Source organism: Sorex fumeus, unplaced genomic scaffold, assembly GCF_029834395.1.
Source record: "Sorex fumeus unplaced genomic scaffold, SorFum_2.1 ptg000070l, whole genome shotgun sequence".
Lineage (NCBI taxonomy): Eukaryota > Metazoa > Chordata > Mammalia > Eulipotyphla > Soricidae > Sorex > Sorex fumeus.
The window spans coordinates 3,638,811-3,658,852 of NW_026606127.1; the positions used below are offsets into that span (position 1 = coordinate 3,638,811).

General features: G+C 39.6%; 1 pseudogene; it reads left to right on the top strand.

The window, feature by feature from the left end:
• The first annotated feature begins 18,426 nt into the window (after window positions 1–18,426).
• Window positions 18,427–18,525, top strand: LOC130037013 (uncharacterized; annotated as a pseudogene).
• Window positions 18,526–20,042: the final 1,517 nt, after the last annotated feature.

Genomic DNA, 20,042 nt, shown 5'->3' on the forward strand with positions numbered 1-20,042 from the left:
ATATAGTTTAAAGCAGTTTAAAGTTTTTTAAGTCACTGTCACTGTCACTGTCCTCCCGTTTTTTATCGATTTTCTAGAGCGGGCCCAGTAATGTCTCCAGCGTGAGACTTTGTTGTAAGTTAGCTTTTGTGTGTGTATATGGAAATTCAGGGATCAAACCCATAACCTCAGAAATGTGAGGCAAATATTTTACCACCGAGGCATATTTCCAATCACAGTTAATGATTTTGCTTTTGTTTCTGTAGTGCGAAGAATAGAAACCAAAGTTTCATACATGCAAGCCAAGTTCTTTTGTCCTGAGCTACATATCACGTCACAAGTAAGTTAGCTTTTAAGAATTGATCTTAAGTAAACAATTACAAAAGTAGACAAATAGATATAGAGTTCACATCAGTGTTATTTTCGCAGTAAAACATTACAATTATAAAATCACAATAAACATTTTATAGTAACTGAAATTGATTATTTAAAAATCATACTTATATATAGACTAATATAAATACATAATTGAAAGACTCCAAAAAATGTACCTCCATTTTACTTATATGTTTATTGTGGTTCTATTTTCTTCTTAATATAGTTATCCCAAGAACAATACAAATTTGGACTTATGTGAGACTTTTTTTAATAATTATATTTTGAAAATATTTAGACATTGGTATGATGTGAAATAATTAAAGATGATCAATATAACCTAAAATTATAAAAAAAATCTAAGAAAAAGTATGCCATGCATGTATAAAATATATGCAGATAGTTTATTTGATTGGACCCCAGACTTAGTATAGGGGTTAAAGCACTTACCATGCACACAGTCAACCAAAATTAATGGCTGGCACCACCAGGAATGACCCTTGAGCACAGAGTCTGAAGTCCCAAGCACCACATACTATGGCCCAAATACCCCACAAAAGTAGAATTATAAATTATCACTTACTACCATAAAATACAAATTTATTATAAAGTCTATTATAAAATTCATTATAAGTTTTTAAATTTATTAAAATTCACAGATTGACAGGCCACACATATCACTACTTGCAGACAATGGAATTAAATACTATTAGAAAACCATCTTCTTGGTCAATAGCAGGTAAAGGTAAAGGTAAAGGCCCTCCCGTTGATCATCGATTTGCTCGAGTGGGCCCAGTAACGTCTCCATTGGAGACTTTGTTGTTACTGTGTCTGGCATATCGATTACGTCACTGGGAGCTTGCCAGGCTCTGCCGTGTGGGCGAGATACTCTTGGTAGCTTGCCGGGCTCTCCGAGAGGGGCGGAGGAATTGAACTCAGGTCAGCCATGTTGGCTGCCTGCAAGGCAAACCCCCTACCGCTGTGCTATCGCTCCAGCCCGTCAATAGCAGACTATCTATTAAATTTGGGGGTTTTCAAACGTTATAGAGGAGTTAGCACCCTTATGATCTGTGTCACTCAAGAATCAGTTATATGTATTTCTTTTCTATTCTTACTTCTATGTGGGGAGGGGAGCGCACCCAGATGAGCTCTTGGCTCACTTCTGACTCTGTATCCAGAGATCACCCCTGGTGGGCTCAGGGTTCTGGTAATTGAACTCAGGTTAGCTGCATACAAGGTAAACACCCTCTACATGCTGCACTAGCTCTTTGGCCTATATGTTTCTTTTAGAAAATTACATGTGAATAAAGCATTTTTAATAATTAAAACTCATTTCTAATAAAAAGTTTAATTAAAAAGTTTCATGCAGGCAAATACTGTTTTATTTATTAAAGTAAATTTAAAATTAGAATAAAACTTGATAAAGCATAGAAACCTAGCAAGCAATAGGTACTATATATCTTATTTGCAAATTGGTAACTGTAACACATTGTCCTTTACCATTTCAAGGATGAGAGGAATCCATAGAGTAGATTTGTTCACTCAAAATGCTATATTCTCTCCAGGATGCTTACTTAAAAATATTTGCCAAAGTGCCTGTTTCTCAACGTTTTGAATACTATAGCCCTCTTTGCTATTGTTAGATCTTTCTCTTGTTTTATTTTTACATTATGTTCCAATTTTTTTTATTTTTAATTTCTAAATTTTTATTACTGAGACACCATGAGGTACAGTTGTAGACTTACACATTTTTGTGCTTGGGTTTCAATGATACAATGTACAATGATACAATGATCAAATACCCATCCCTTCACCAGTGCCCATTTCCCACCACTTTCAATGCACGTACGCTAGCATCAGATGCATCCATTGAGGACCTGATGTTACAAGCGCGAATGATCAAGTACGACATCATTGGTCTGACCGAGACAAGAAGACACGAATCTCACCATGCCATTTTCGACACTGGAGAAGAATTGTTGCTCGGAACATGTGATAAAAGTGGTGTTGGAGGCATCGGTGTCCTTGTCAACACAAACTTGGCCAAGAGCATTGATACGTTCGAATGCCTAACAACCCGAATCGGACGTTTTCATTTGAATAGATGTGACTCACTGCCTGCAGTTTCTATCTTCGTTGTCTACGCACCAACATCTCATTATGATGAAAGAGAAATCGAGAAGTTCTACATGGAGCTAGAGAAGTTCTATAAAGAAGACCACACCTTCTACAAGATCATTGTGGGTGATTTTAATGCCAAGATAGGAACGAGAAGATCAGCTGAAGAACTTCCCATGGGGACCCATGGCCTAGGAAGGAACGAACAGGGTGAGAGACTTTCTGACTTCATCATGTCGACCAAGACCATTCATGGTAACTCACAGTTCCAGAGGGCAGAATCTAAATGATGGACATGGGAGTCTCCCGGTGGATGATTCCACAACGAAATAGACCACATCATATTCAATCGACGGTTTTGCCTTACTGATGTCGCTGTTGCCCCAAAATTTCGAACGGGATCGGACCACTGTCTCCTTCGTGCAAAATTCTACTTCACAGAGCAGGGAGAAAGGGTTGCAAAGTTCAAAAACAGAACTCCCAGAATGACCACCAACTGGGAACTCTTTGGTACAATTGCGGCAACATGGGAAGATGCCATTGTTGACAACATTGACTAGGAATACGATCAACTGGTTCAGCACCTCCATGAATGTGTGAGGAACGCCAAAAGAGAGATAGCCACAAAAAAACCGCCTATCTTCGAAAACTCTTGAGCTAATTCGCCAGCGTGGTTTGGCGCATGCCTCAGGCATCCGCACGCTAACGTCCGAGCTCGTAAAGCAGTGCAGAGATGCGATCAAGGAAGACCTCAAAGAGAGAAGAGCAGAAGTACTGGTAGATGCGGCAGAAGCCAGGAAACGTATTTGTAAGGCCCGCCTGTCCTTCACCAACTATAAGACCAAGATGACTGCCCTCTGACGTCCTGATGGATCCATCACATCCTCCAGAACGGCAATGGAGAAGATTATCCATGACTTCTACGAAGGGAGACATCCATGACATTGGCAACTATCGCCCGATCTGCCTATTGTCTGTCATCTACAAGTTGTTCACTCGAGTCATCCTGAATAGGATTGGGAGAACACTAGATAAAGGACTACCATGAGAACAAGCAGGGTTCCGCAAAGGATACAGCACCATCGACCATATCCACACAATAACCAAGCTCATTGAGGTTTCTCGGTAGTTCAGGATGCTGCTCTGTTTAACATTCATTGATTTAAAGAAGGCCTTTGATTCTGTTGAGACGGAAGCGGTCATTGAAGCCCTAGCCAATCAGGGCATTCAAGCCCAATACATCAGGATCCTCCGAGAGCTGTATTGCGGATTCACTACCAGGATCTCACCATTCTACAAAGAAGTGATCGTTGATGTCAAGAGAGGGGTGTGGCAGGGTGATACCATTTCACCGAAACTCTTCAGAGCCTCCCTTGAGAACATCATGCGACGACTGGAATGGGAAGGAATGGGAGTGAAGATAGATGGTCGGCAACTACACCACCTCCGCTTTGCTGATGACATTGTTTCAATAACACCAAACATCAGCCAAGCTGCACAAATGCTGGCCGACTTTGACTGTGAGTGTGGAAAGGTAGGACTACAGCTGAATCTTACGAAGACAATGTTTATGAGAAACAGCCTTGTTCCTGACGCCCCATTCGCTCTCAATGGAAGGACCATCTCTGATTGCAACAGCTATGTGTACCTAGGTCCAGAGGTCAACAGGACAAATGACCTGGCACCCGAGCTGCACAGGAGGAAGACAGAGGCTTGGAACACCTTCAAGAACGTCGAAGAAATAGCTAAGAGGACGAAGAACCTCTGGTTCCGGGCACATCTCTTTGATTCCACTGTTCCTCTGCATTAACATATGCCTCAGAGACCTGGGCCCTACACAAACAAGATGAGAACGCTATTCAGGTCACCCAAAGAAGAATAGAAAGAGCCATGCTTGGAATATCACGTTTCACTCAAATGAGAGAAAGAATCCAGAGTTCTGACATCCTTCTAAGATCAAGAATCAGTGACGCTGTCTCATTTTCCAAGGTGTCAGATGGGCTGGTCACGTAATGAGATTTAAAGATGACTGCTGGACTAGAGCTGTTACCGACTGGATTCCATGGGATGTCAGAAGACCGCGTGGCCACCCACCTTCCAGATGGTCAGACTTCTTCATCAAGATCATGAACGATCGGTTTGAGGCCATTCATGTTCCTGGAGCGAACAGATGGCATTGGGCTACACTAGCACGCGACAGGGATAAATGGAGATGTTACTGGCGTACGCTCATGCAAATCGACGACTAACGGAAAGTTAAGTGATTAAGTGATTAAGTTCCAATTTTTTTATTTTAAATTTCTAAATTTTTATTACTGAGACACCATGAGGTACAGTTGTAGACTTACAAATTTTTGTGTTTGGGTTTCAATGATACAATGATCAAATACCCATCCCATCACCAGTGCCCATTTCCAACCACCAATGTGCCCCAGTCTCCCTCCCATCTCCCATTCCCTCATCCCAACCTGACTCTGTGGCAGGCCATTCCCCTTGGTTCTCTCTCTCCTCTTAGGTGTTGTGGTTTGCAAAAGAGGCATTGAGTGACAATCATGTTTGGTCTATATTCTATGTTCAGCATGCTCTCCAATACTGGGAGGATCCTCCCAACACCCGTTATTTGGTGCTCCATTCTCTATCTGAGCTGCCTTTTCTGCTAGCGTGTGTGGTTGGTCTCAAAGCTATGAAGAAAAATTCCTGACACTAACCTCGGCCACTCTTGGAGTTGGTCTCCTATTTTGTTATTTTATGTTCTCCGGGTGAATGCAATCTTGCTCTGTCTGTCCCTCTCTTTCTGACTCGTTTCGAGTAACATGATACTCTCCATGTAGTACCACTTGTATGTAAATTTCCTGACTTCATCTTTTCTAACCCCGACATGGTACTCCATTGTGGCAAGGTACCAATGATTCTTTAACCAGTCTTCTTTTCTGGGGCACTCAGGTTTTTCCCAGATTCTGGCTATGGTAAAGAGTGTGTGCAGCTCACTCTTATGGATGGGGACACAACTGGGGTTTTGCTTCTGACTGCTTTAATATGGGAATTTTTGAAATTTTGAAATTGCCCTGTCTGAAAGTTTTGTTGCTCAAGCAGTGAGGTTTCTGCCAGAATGCCTATTTCTTCAGAAATGTCTCAAATTTTTCATTTGAAATCTTATTTTTTTCTTTAAAATTTTTAACTTAAATGCATAATTACACAGATACACAGCTACAAAGTTGTGATTGAGTTTCCATCATAGTGTTCCAACACCCATTCCTTCATGACAATGTACATTTCCAACCACCAATGTCCACATTTTCCCTCTTGCCACCCACACCCAGCCAGCCTCTGTGCTCTATGGCAGACACTTTTCTTCTCTCTCTGACTCTGTCTGTCTGTCTGTCTCTCTCTGTCTCTGTGTCTGTCTGTCTCGCTGTCTGTCTCTTTCTCCTGCCCTCCCCCATTCTTTCCTTTTGCACATTATGGTTTACAATACAGGTACTGAAAGGTTATCATGCTTATCCTTTTCCTCCTTTCAACACTCAGTTCTTTACGTGACCTTCATTTTAAATCCCAAGCCATTTTCAGATTGGTAAGAAACACTAAATCAATTTCTGAAAGAAGATGGCACCAAACCCATCCAAGAGACCCTGCCGCTGAGCTGCTCTTCCTGCCTAAAGACGTCTCTCTGGCTTCTTGAAAGAACAGCAAGGGGAGAGGCCAAGTCCTGGACCTAAGCAAACAGAAGAGGGGAACAATTATCTAAAAAAATACCAAAAGAGGCATTGAGTGGCAATCATGTTCGGTCTAGAGTCTAATTTCAGCATGCATCTCCCATCCTGGGAGGATCCTCCCAACACCCATTATTTGGTGGTCCCTTTTCTATCAAAAAATAATAAAAAAATAAAAAAAAATACAGAAACAATCTGTTTTGATTCACTTGAAATATGGAAATTCTGAATTTCCCGAGTAAGAGATTTTCCCTGGCTTCACTGAAAGGATTAAAAATTAAATTGCATAAAATAGCTTTGTAATGGCCCATCTTATGGTTATTCAATAAAAAATAAATGAATAAAATATAAATAACTCATAAAGATTAAAACTGCCACACCAAATACATGCACCTTGATTTGATGCAGATAACTCACATTTGAAAATAAAGAGAGAAAGACTAAAACAAAGTGAAAAAAGCAATGACTCCTTAGGAGGTCATATATATAGTAATTAACGTGGGAGGAGGTAGTGCTGGAACATACGAAAAGGTATTTATGATTCAAGGATTCACACCCCGAGATCTTATTGCAAAATTATGAAAATATATTTCACAATACCCACAACCATGTATGGTGAGACTCTAAATTAGATACCAATTATTTATCCACACAGATTTATTCATATGCCTATCATATGTACTAGTGAGATCAACGGAAATAATTCTTAGCACTGACATTCTTGGACACTTAAGTAGTAATCAGGATTTTATGATTAAGTTGTTATGATTTCATCGGCAATGTTTGATTCCTTAACCAACCTTGAATGTTTTTAAAAGACCAAATACAGGAATATTAATTCATTTTTAATTTAATATAAAATATGCTGAATTTCCATGTTAAATAGAGATGGATATCTTTTTCAATAGTCTATTTGGGACACTGTCCTTGACTTGTCCTATTAGGAACTGAATATGGTACACTATAATCTCTAATTCCATCCCTAGTCCTCGCTATTCTACTTCTACTAATCAAAACAAACTTCACTTTAGATCTAGTTTTCCGGAATCTCAACTAAACTTATAGTAAAAAAATAAGTCTGATCAAATAATTCTGTATCCAGCAGCTGTTTAAGATGCTTACACAAGTGAAAAGAATATTGGGAAAGAAATGGACACTCTAAAGTGTCATTGAATTATGCAAAAAATACATGTTGTAATTGACCATATGAAAGAAAGAAAATTAAAGTAAATTCCTTGGTAAGTTCTGGTAGTCTTGGAACCATGTTGCCCATGGGGTAATCAGCTAGCAAAGTCTTCCTAATTTGGATGTTCCTTGTTCACATCCCTGATATCACTCTTTTCCTCTCAGATCCCATTCTCAGTAAATCATGTGCTCACCAGATCTTTTATTTCAAGCTTTGTTTTCAGAGGAACCCAAATGTCAAGTCCTTCCTTTTGCACTTATTGTCTCTTTTTCCATCATTTCAGACTTTTCTCTCACCAATTTTTCCTCACTGAATACAACTTTCCTTCAAGGGAGTTGAAGTTTGTTAGTTTCGAGAGTTTACTGGGATCATTTTCCTCTAGTCATACATGAAAGGTAGCAAAACACTATTCAAGTTGCTCTGTTCCCAGCCAGTCAACTACCATTTCCTGGGAAAATTTGTTTGCAGTTTATTCTCAGTGTGTCAGAAACTGCATTCGTTTTCTTCCATTTCCACAAAAGTAGTTACTGGTACCAAGCAGACTTAATTAAATATATGTTCCTGTTAACCCACTTGCATTTGGGATCCATGTGAACACCTTTAACCTGGCTTTTATGAAAGGTGGTCATTCAGTTTGCTTTTCCGGTGGCATTCTGTTTCTCGTTATTCCTCTCCACAGCTAAGTAACGTGAAATTACAAACTTTCGTAAATGTTATGATTGAAAGCTCCAGAAGGAATGACAGCCCTTTCAGCTCTTTCGGTCTTATATGTAACCTGTTCTTTGGAACCTATCATGTTTTCATATGTTTGTTTTGCTTATCTTTTTCGAAAAACATTAACGTAATTAAAACACATCTACCAACTCTCCTATGATGATCACCAGCTGTCCAGTTCCCTACCCTTCACGGTTTCCTTGTCATCCATCCATCACCCCATTAACTCTCCTAGGACCATCTATTTCCACCACCAACTTCCAGGATCAAGGTTAAGCGGTACCAACCGCTTTGGGAGTGGTGACCTAGTGCGCATGTCTTAGTCCGGTACATCCCCCAACACAGCCCCAACGACACTTATAACGTTGGTTCTTGTGTGAGCTGCAGTTAAACGCGATGTGTAGAGAAGGCTACAGGCACCAGGGACCATGGAAGACCACAGTGCAGCCCCTCAAGGTAATATAATTTGAGCTCCCCCTGCTAGAAATGTCCAGATGCCATTGCCTGAAAGCAGGCTTGACCACAGCGGGGAGTTTACAAATGCAAAGACTTACAGAGGCAATGAACCTCATTGTTGATACTAGCTAGCAAAGGGTCACCGTGATAGCGACTCTGAATATTGTTGGGAATAAGGGAAATGGTGCAGGTAGGGGTGCTGAACAGAGGGCCAGAGGACTTGGTGACTTATCTTTGCATCTTCCAGGAGCTCATCTTCAGGCTTCATGCTGCAACTGTTCTCTTGGCTTGGTCCCTGTTAAGAGTCATCCTTGAATGACTCTGAGGGCGTTTACCACTCATCTGGAAGGTTCATTCCCCAGTATATGTGTTCACAACCCCCAGCCATCATTTATGATTAGACCACCCAAACCTTTTAGAGATGTGTCTCAAATTTCATTATTTTCCAAAAGTGGCCCTGAGGCATAAACACATCCTCCATGAAAGAATTTTAACTTTATTTCGGGTCACCTTTGACTCATCTGCCTTCTTTAGCCTATTCCAATTTTTTTCTTTTAATCCTTATCCCCAGACTGTGTCATTTCTCCCATTTTTTTTTGGAGGACACCAGGGATGGGGCACACTTGACTGTGCTCTGGTCTTACTCCTGGCCCTGCGCTCAAGTTTCACATCTGGTGGGTCTCTGGGGACCCTAAAGGATTGCAAGAATTGAACTGGGTCCTTCTTGCTTGCAGAGCAAATGCCCTGTCAGCAATACTATTCCTCTGACTCTACCCCACTCTTCATCAGGCCCATGCAATTTCTTATGGGCTTTAGAACCCTGGACCAAGTTTATCTTTCTTAGAGTCTTGTGTATTCCCCCTTTGTCCTCTCTATAACTTCCTATTCTTTCCCATGCCATCCTTCAACCCCCGGCCTCTCCCCAAAACAACCACAGCACCTCAAACTTCATAACTTTTATTAACAACCAATTAACTATGATGCATCTCTTCAATTTGTTAAAAATATATTATAATAAATAAAATTTGTATGGCATTTCCGTGTTTGTCTAAGGTAACCATCTGGTAAATAAAGTGGTACCCACCATTCCAGCTATTGGTCACTGGTCACTTGACATGATGTTTCAAATTTGTTTGCAAACACCTGCATGGGAACCCCAAGATTCTACCAGTTGTTGGTTGGTTTGATGAGAGAATGATGTCATAAAATAGGCAGTTGAAAGGTTGAGGCTAGCCAATCACGAGGTCAGATTTCCAAGAAGATTACCGGATTGGATAGAGAGAGAGGTAGAATGAAGCAGGCTAGGGAGATGGAATCCTACAGTAGAGTTATAACAGTTTCACATTCCTCAGACTCTTACGTTAGAAAAATACTCCCATTATACTCAAGAGCTTACATATTTCATTAATAAATCAAGAAAATTACTAAGTAATCATTTATATTGCACTGTTCACCAATATCATTAGCTCTTATTATTAGTATATTTTATATAACGTTAACAGCACAGTGGGTAGGGCATTTGCCTTGCAGGAGGCCAACCCAAAGTTTTATACATGCAAGCCAAGTGCTTTAGCCCTGAGCCATATACCCTGTCATCAGTAAGTTAGCTTTTAACTGCAGATCTTAAGTAAACAATCAGAAAAATAGACAAATATATATATAAATGTTCACATAAATATATACTTAGCAGTACAACATTACAATTAAAAAAACTCAAAAATTTTATTTTCACTGAAATTTATTTTTTAAAAATTATACTTGTATATATACTAATATAAATACATAATTTAAAGACTCCAAAGAAATGTACCTTCATTTTACTTGTATGTTTCTTGTGGTTCTATTTCTTCTTAATATAGTTATCTCACGAACAACACAAATTTGAACTTCTATATGATTTTTTTTCAATAATTATTTTTTGAAACATTTTTGGACATTGGTATTGATGTGGAATAATTAAAGATGATAAGTATATCCTAGAATAATCAAAAATCTAAGAAAATTATGCCATGCATGTATAAAATATATGCAGATAATTAATTTGATTGGACCCCAGACTTAGTATAGGGGTTAAAGCACGTACCATGCACACAGTCAACCCAAATTAATGGCTGGCACCACCAGAAATGACCATTGAGCACAGAGTCCGAAGTCCCAAGCACCACACACTATGGCCCAAATAACCCACAAAGTAGAGATATAATTTGTCACTTATTAAACACAAAATACCAATGTATTATAAAGTCTATTATAAAATCCATTATAAAATTTTTAAATGTATCAAATTTACAGATTTACAGACCACATATAGCACCACTAGCAGACAATGTAAGTAAATACTATTAATAAACCATCTTCTTGGTCAATAGCAGACTCTCTATTAAATTTGGGGGTTTTCAAACGTTATATAGGAGTTAGCACCCTTAATCTCTATTTTACTCAAGAATCAGTTATATGTTTTCTTTTCTTTTCTTCCTTTTTTGTGGGGAGGGGAGTGCACCTAGATGTGCTCCGGGCTCACTTCTGATTTTCTATCCAGAATTACTTCTGGCAGGCTCAGGGTTCTGGGGATTTAACTCAGATTAGCTGCATACAATGTAAACACCCTCTACACACTGCACTAGCTCTTTTCCCCATATGTTTCTTTTTTTAATAACTTTTCAAAAAAAAATTTAATAGTTAAGCACCATAATGTACAGTTGTAGATTTACGAATCTTTGTGCTTGGGTTTCGGTCATACAATGATCAAATACCCATCCCTCCACCAGTACCCATTTTCCACCACCATGGATAATATCCCCCCAACACCCCCACCCTACCTCTTTGGCAGGGCATTCCCTTTTGTTCTCTCTCTTCTTTTGGATGTTGTGGTCTGCAAAAGAGGCATTGAGTGGCAAACATGTTCAGTCCATAGTCTACTGTCAACATGCATCTCCCCTCCTGGGAGGATCCTCCAAACACCTTTCATTTGGTGCTCCTTTCTCTACCTGAACTGCCCTTTCCCCTAGAATACCTGGCTGGCCTCTAAGTTATGGAGTAATCCTCCTGGTGTTGATCTCAGCTATTCTTGGGTATTAATCTCATATTTTGTTACTTTATATCCCCCAGATGAATGCAATCTTTCTATGTCTATCCCTCTGTTTGTGACTCATTTTGCTTAGCATGATACTTTCCATATTGTACCACTTGTATGTAAATTTCATGACTTCATTTTTTCTAAGAGCTACATAGTACTCCATTGTGTAGATGTACCAAAGTTTCTTTAACCAGTCATCTCTTCTTGGGCACTCAGGTTTCTTCCAGTTTCTGGCAATTGTAAAGAGTGCTGCAATGAACAAATAAGTGCAGATGTCACTTCGACTACACATTTATACCTCTCTGGGATATATTCCCAGGAGTGGTGTCGCTGGGTCAAATTGGACCTCAATTTCTAATTTTTTGAGAAACGTCCATACTGTTTTCCAAAAGGGCTGAACTAGTCGGCATTCCCACCAACTGTGAAGGAGTGTCCCTATCTCGCCACATCCGCGCCAGCATCGGTTGCTTTTGTTCTTTTGAATGTGGTCCAGTCTTTGAGGGGTGAGATGGTATCTCATTGTGGTTTTGATCTGCATCTCCCTGATGATTAATGATGTAGAACATATTCTCTTGTGCTTTTTTTGCCATTCGGATTTCTTCTTTGAGAGAGTTTCTGTTCATTTCATTGCCCCATTTTTTGATGGGGTTGGATGTTGTCTTCTTGTCGAGTTCAACCAGTATTTTGTATATCATTGATATGAACCCCTTGTCAGATGTGTACTCGGTGAATATCCTTTCCCATTCTGTAGACTGTCTTTGTATTTTGGTCACTGTTTCTTTGGAGGTGCAGAAGATTCTTAGTTTAAGAATATATATTTTTTGAGTACTATAGCCCTCTTTGCTATTGTTAGATATTTCTCTTGTTTTATTTTTACTTTATGTTCCAATCTTAATGGTACCACCATGTACTCAGTCAACCTAGCTATACCCTAAGGTCTCTTCCACTTTCTCCTTCACAAGTTTCTGCTTTCTGACAAAAGGGAGGACCTCGAATGCTGACATCAATCTAATACCCAGGGCCGCAGGAGATAGTGTAGTGCTTATGGAACTTGCCTCACATGCACTCAATTTGACTCCCAGCACCACCTGATTGCCAGAGTATCAAAGGCTGTATAGCATAGGAGGACCCCAACCACCATGACCACGTTTTCTGAGAATTGTCTTTGGGGCCCCCACACCTCCTGAGCATTGCTATAGAGACTCTTCCAGCAACCGAAAAATATGTAATGCCCCAGAAACATGTACTTGTCTTAAATAGGGACCCTTACTTGAGGTGAGTTTCACAAGGAAATATTGTATGAAAACATAAATCAAAGAAGCAGGGGAGAAAGGGTATATCATGTGAGAAGAGATCATATATTTGGTGAAATGTGTTAAGATTCAGATGCCCTAGTCTTCCCACCAGGGATATTCCTTCAAAAATGCCCCCATTATACTGGAAGGGTGCTAGAACATTACATGACTGAAACTCAATTATGAGCAACTTTGTAACTGTGTATCTCTTGGTGATTCTAATTTTTAAAGTAATTTTTAAATGCACACATCAAAGTTTCCTTTTTACCACTAAATGGGAAAGATACTCTCTAATACTTATCCTCACCAAAATCTCAACAAAGTGTGACACTTGCCAGGAAATGTCCTCCCTTGCATTTTTCTCATGATACTTATTAGTACTTCACTCTTCTGTTTCTTCCCTCTTCTCATGCCGAATCTTTAGTCTCCCTTGCATGCTCGTCAAACATTATAAACATTATCCATTCAAAACTGATGCTCTTTTCCACTTCCTCCTCTTGATTTCTTGTCCATGAACTGATTCTAAAACATAACATAGCTGCAATTACTTATTCATGTTATTGACAGTCAAGGATGTATCTTAGGGTATAGCATTCTTCAAGCTATTGGCACACAGGTGAGTAACATGTTTTTTCCTACAGAGAACACAAAAATAGATATGCTGGGTTTTAATGTTCTATCAGTGGTCTGAGGTACAAATGAAGCATATATATTTTTAATGTTTTATTCAATATCTGTGAGATAGACTATTACAAATCTATTCATAATTTGCTTCCAGTCATACAACGATCCAACATCCATCCCTCCACTATTGTACATTTCCCACCACCAATGTTCCTGGTTCCGTAAAACCATCCCCCAACACCCTACCCACACCCCATGCCTGTCTCTATGGCAGGCTCTTTAATTGTTTCTCTCTGTCTCCTTATTATTTTGTGCATCATGGGTCTCGTGTTTGTTCATCATGTTTGTTCAAGGAATTTAGTGTTTTTATCAGGAAGCTAAGGCTGGAGTAGCTTTGAGGTATGGAAATGACTGCTGAGGCTTCCATAAGTACAGGGCAGTGGGGATGGGATTCCCATTGTGACCCAGAGAAAGCCTGGAGATTTCAGTCACAAAACCCGCATATCTGAATTTTCAGCTGTTATATTTCAGTGAGAGCCATCCTGAGAATTTGGAAACCAGACGAGGGCATGGTGGCGATTTTGGATTGTGGGAGCAAGTGGCTGCACTAGGTTCTGGTTGGGTGGGCACCCAACTAACCTGCCTCCCTCGATTTACCCTAGTGTGTTCATCCTTTTGCAGGTCCAAGGTTAACTGTGGCTTTTGATCTCTTTCAAGATTTGTTTATGGGTCTCTGAAACAAGACCAATCCATTAGCTTGTATAACTGAGCCAGGGGTGGTTTGTGAACATGGCTCCCACATATCTTTTGGGAGTTTAATTTCTCGGGAAACGTAGTACTGAGGTTTTGGGATCCAGCCAGAGGCACAGTGGCCATTTGAGGTTATCAGGAATCATGAAGACACCATCAGACTGTTGATGCACTCACCTGAGGGTACAGGTTGACTTCCTGGAGGCAATGCACCACCAGACTAACAAAGATTCATTGAATTAATGAGCGAATAATCAACATTTTCAAAATGTGTCACTTTATTGCATTTTAGAAAGGTAACTTCTAACAAGTAAATAATCTTCAGGGTATAATCAAGATCTACGATTTATTCTTAATGTATTTAATAAAAGCGACACATTTTGGAAATTTGTACAAAGAAATTATTTTATATTATCTGTCTTCATAATTTACTTGTAAATTACTAAGATATCACTGTTTATTCCACTGTTCTTAGCATAGAAATTTACAGACAAAAAGTGCTAAGTAAAAGTTCATTTTGGCACTTCTGTTCAAGGTGGTACTGGAAGTACTTGCAATAGAAATAAGGTAAGAAAAAGATATTAAGGATTTTTCATGTACGAAAGGTAGAAATAAGCTCTCACTATTCACAGCAGATATCATACTCTATTTAAAGAATACTAAAACCTCTACCAAAAAAGTTCCTAGAAACAATAGACTTTCATAGTAAAATTGCAGGCTATAAAACCAATACCCAAAAGTCTATGGCTTTTTTATATGCAAATAATGAGAGAGAAGAAAGTGACATGATAAAACAATTCCATTCACAATCGTGCCTCAGAAAAATCAAGAACCTTGGAATCTGCTAACCTAAGGAGGTAAAGGACCTATACAACAGGAAATAACAAAGGACACGAGGAAATGGAAACATATCTCCTGCTTATGGAATGGGAGAATTAACATTGTCAAAATGGCAATACTCCCCAAAGCATTGTACAAATTCAATGTGATCCCTATAAAGATACCCATGACATTCTTCATAGAAATTGATCAAGCACTCCTGAAATTCGAATGGAACAACAAACGCCCACGAATAGCTAAAGCAAATCTTGGGGAAAAAACGATGGGGCATCACCTTCCCCAACCTCAAACTCTACTATGAAGTGATAATAATGAGAACAGCATGGTACTGGAACAAAGGCAGAGCCGGAGACCATTGGAAAAGGATTGAATATACTGACACACACCCTCAAATATATAATCATCTAATCTTTGATAAGGGAGCAAGAAATGTGAAGTGGAGCAAGAGAGTCCTCTTCAACAAACGGTGCAGAAAAAAACTGGACAGCTACATGGAAAAAAAATGGCTCAGACCTCTACCTAAGACCATGCACAAAAGTCAGATAAAAATGCGTCAAAGTCCTCAAAATCAGACCAGAATCCCTCATGTACATTGAATACAAGGTCGGCATATCCCTCCACGACATTGAAGTTAAAGGTATCTTCAAAGATAACACGCCACTTGCCAAGCAACTGGAAACAGAGATAAACAAAGGGGACTATTTTAAATTAAGCAGCTTCTGTACCTCAAAAGAAACAGTGACCAGAAACACAGACTCTGCCATGCAGGCATGATACTCGCAGAAGCCTACCAGGTTCTCTGAGAGTGAGAACTGAACAATAAGAGTTGTTATCTTATCAACAATATCCAATCTCTGGATCTTGGCCATTGATGGGATGACATGGCTCCAGGGGCAGTTCGTGGTTGTAACATTTAGCTACTAGAAGATGGTGGATCTTGATGGAGGGGGTCCATTCTTGATCTGAGCAGCTTTGGAGATCTCATCCCCTGTTCCCATACACCTGGGTTCTGTTGGAGTATATGGAGCTTAGGTTTATCAAATTGCACCCATCACAGTGCTCCCGAGACACTCCCATTACTTTGTCTGTCTGTAACCACTTCTATGCTCTCTTCCCCAACCAATTTGTAAGGTCTCCTCCTTCTTAGACACTGAAGCTATACTGTAAGTTAATATTGCCTTCCTCCGTCTCCTTGTGTGTTTTGAACAGTTTACCTTAATGCAATGTCCTTTTGTATTGGTACAGGAAGACAATTACTTAATATGCTTTGTAACTTAGGAATTGATTGGCTTTGAATATTATTCACTCCTGGGCATCTGCCTTCTCAACTTAAGCCTCAGTTGCCCTCACTTCCTAGTACCCCAAGGGCAGGGTCCCGACGTGGGACTGGATGGAACAAGGGCAAGCCGGTAAGTTATGTGCTACCCTGGCATCGCGATGGGCCAGGCCAAGGTGCCACGATTCTTAACTATAAGTTAAGAGATGGATCATAGGCAAATGATGTCATGATCCAAAAGTAACGACGACATTAGGGGCCCTGCTGCTAGGAATAGGAAAGATATCTGGCCTGAGCACTGCAGTCTGAGATTGAAATGGCCCTAGAAGAGCAATTCTATAAGCTCAATGCATTTCTTACTGTGTTCATACAAAATGATTAATATTATATATGCTTATATGTTGGTTGGACAAGGAGAGGAGAAACACCTCCTAGAAGCTGTTTTCCTGTGTGTCTTGACTAGCTTGGATGAGACTGTTTCTCCCCTTCAAACTGCCTTCAGTAAATGATTTCAGTATAATGAGACAGTTTGCCTTTTCTCTCAGAAACCTAGCTGGTCTTAGATCTGCAGATCTCAGGTGCTAGTCAGGACTGATCTTTGGGATATAGATTCCCAGCTCTAGCCAGGCTGTTCTTTGGGATGCAAATCAAGGTGCTTACAGCTTGTGAAAGTGCTTGTGAAAGGTTTCAGTTTGGCTTTGTATCTTCTTTCTAGAGGCCAGTATTACTGGCCTGCTGATGTAAGGAAACAATGTGGATGTAAAGAAACAACATATGGATTGCTGCCTCAATGTTCTTTCTGTAACTCCTTTTATGAATTCACTGTAATGCGCCTTTTAGAGGTTCTATGATCTATATAAGGGGAACTTCCGGGCTCACAGTGCGCGCACGTGCTTGAGGATTCCTGAGGCCTCCATGTCATACATCTCTTCCATGTAATAACCTGCTGCTAGGAACAACCAGCCTGGCCCCCATTTCCTTCCATCTCCTGACCATCGCCATTGACCTTCGTGGAGTGGGGAAACGGCCAGACCACCGGCCTTTTATTTTTTGTGTGTTTACACAGGTTCTGCTTCCAATTCCTTCATGCATGAGGCTCCTTCAAGCTTGGGGAGAGTGGTCTTAAGCGTACCTATAGCTGGTAGCAGAGTTCATCAGCTACCGGGGCTCTAATCAGGAGGTGAGGGAAACTAACCCCGACCCTTCCAAGGTGCCCAGGTGAGGAAAGCCAGGTGTGGGGTCAGGACACTGTAATTTTAGACATATTTGGAATTAATTTTAGATCGAAAAGTACACATCATTCAAACTACTTATGTGCTTAGTAATAAATTACTATACACTTGTTCAATCACCTCAGAGACCCCACTCTGCTCAGAGAACTAGATTTTTAATTACAGGTCTGTTTTGCCTGTGTGTCATGACTGAGAATCACTATCAGTAGATATGAAACTCACTATACACAAAGATGCACACAGGCTACTTTGAGTCATCTGTGTTGCTAATATGTGTTGGCCATTAAACTTCACTGAGACCCTTTTTTCTGTCCTTTACAGGAGCCTCATGAGTCTCACCTTCCTTTCAAGTTGAACTTGTAATAAGGTGGAATGAAATCATCAATATGCTCCTCACCTCTTCATTCAGGAGAAAAATCCGACTTACATTCAAGGTGGTCAAATTGCAGACAACACCATCCACCTTTTCCTGGAGATGTACAAGGGACTGAGGTGAGAACAGCAAAAGGCTCTAGTTTAATGGTCTTAATGAAGGTTTCAGGGAAGGGCATTAAACAAGACTCATATACTATCTTCCAAAAGAATTATTTTGTAAAACTGATGCCTTGGGTATGGAAAAAGATAATATGGTAAAAACCATATTTTTCTTTCTGGGACATTAAAGTTCTAAATCTATCTATTCAAGCTGCTTTGAAATACATACCTTGCTTATGAATCACTGTCTGCCATAGGAGTGAGTAAGGACAACCCTCAAATTAATAAGTAGAGAAAAATATGGAAAAATTAACTCATACTATATTTGATGACATATATACTAAAATTGAAATGATACATAGATTAGCATTGTCCTTGCACAGAGATGACATGCAAACTTGTAAAGTGTTCCATATTGTTGTTGCAAGAAGAATTAACAGGGCTACTTTAAGCTAAGACAATCCGCACAAGTACAAAAATTCTACATAAAGATAGCACAAATCCCCATCACAACAATCTCTCTCAATGTCAATGGACTAAATGTGCCAATTCAGAGGCACAGAATGGGAAGATGAATTATAAAACTGAACCCAACATTCTGCTGCCTGAAGAAACACTTCTGAACAATCAAAGCAACCATGGGCTCAAATTCAAAGGCTGGAAAACAATTCTTCAAGAAAGAAAAGAACACCTCCACAAAGCTGGAGTGGCCATACTAGTATCAGACCACATGAACTTCAGGCTATAGGTTATAAGAGACAGTGAAGGTCATTTCTTCATGATCATGGGATCTGTACATCAGAAAAAACTCACCCTCCTCAATGTAGATTCTCCTCATGACAGACCAGCAAAATACTTAAAAACAACTTCTAATTGACTTAAAGAAAAACATTGATAGCAACACAATACTAGTTGGAGATTTCAACACTACTTTGTCACTTCTCAATAGATCAAACAGACTAAAGCTCAGCAAGGAAATATTTTCTTTAAGGGAAGTAATGAACAACTGTTGGCTTAGAGAAGAAATCAAAGAGGAAATAAAAAGTTTCCAGAAACAAATGAGAATGAGTACACGAGCTACCAGAACTTGTGGGACACAGCAAAAGCAGTGTTAATAGGAAAGAGTATAGCTCTGCCAGAATTCATCAGGAAGAAAGAGAGGATCTACATGAATTAATTAGAGCTCAAGATTTTGGAAAATGACCAACAAAAGTAGTCCAAACTAGGCTGGAGGAAGGAAATAATAAAACTTGTACCAGACGTCAATGAGCTAGAATCCCAAAATACAATCCAAAAGACCAATAAGAGCAAAAGCTGGTTCTTTGAGAAAATAAATAAGATCAATAAACCACGAGAAGCCTCTCAAATTAACAAAGAGAAAGAATTCTAATAAATCAAATCAGAAATGCAAATGGGCATATCCTAATAGAAACTACAGAAATCCATAGGATCATCAGAGATTATATTGAGAAACTTTGCAGCAGGAAATGAGAGAATCTTGAATAAATTAATAAATTTTTGGATTCCAATTGCCTCCCAACGTTGAACCAAGAAGATTTGGAATACTTGAACCTATCACTACCAAGGAAATTGAAATGATGGTCAAAAGTATCCCCCCCAAACAGAATCCCTGGCCCAGATGGATTCAATAGTGAAATATTTCAAACCTTTAAAGAGGAAATGCTGCCAACATTTTTCAAGATTTTCCAGGAAATTGAAGAATCAGAAATACTCCCAAATAGTTTCTATGAGGCAAAGATCACCCTAATACTCAAAACAGACAGAGACACCACAAAAAAAGAAAATTACAGACCTATTTCCTTGATGAATACAGATACACAGATTCTCAAGAAAATACCAGCAAAGAGAATCCAGTAACTCAACAAAAGATCACACACTATGACCAAGTAGGTTTATCTTGGGGATGCAAGGATGGC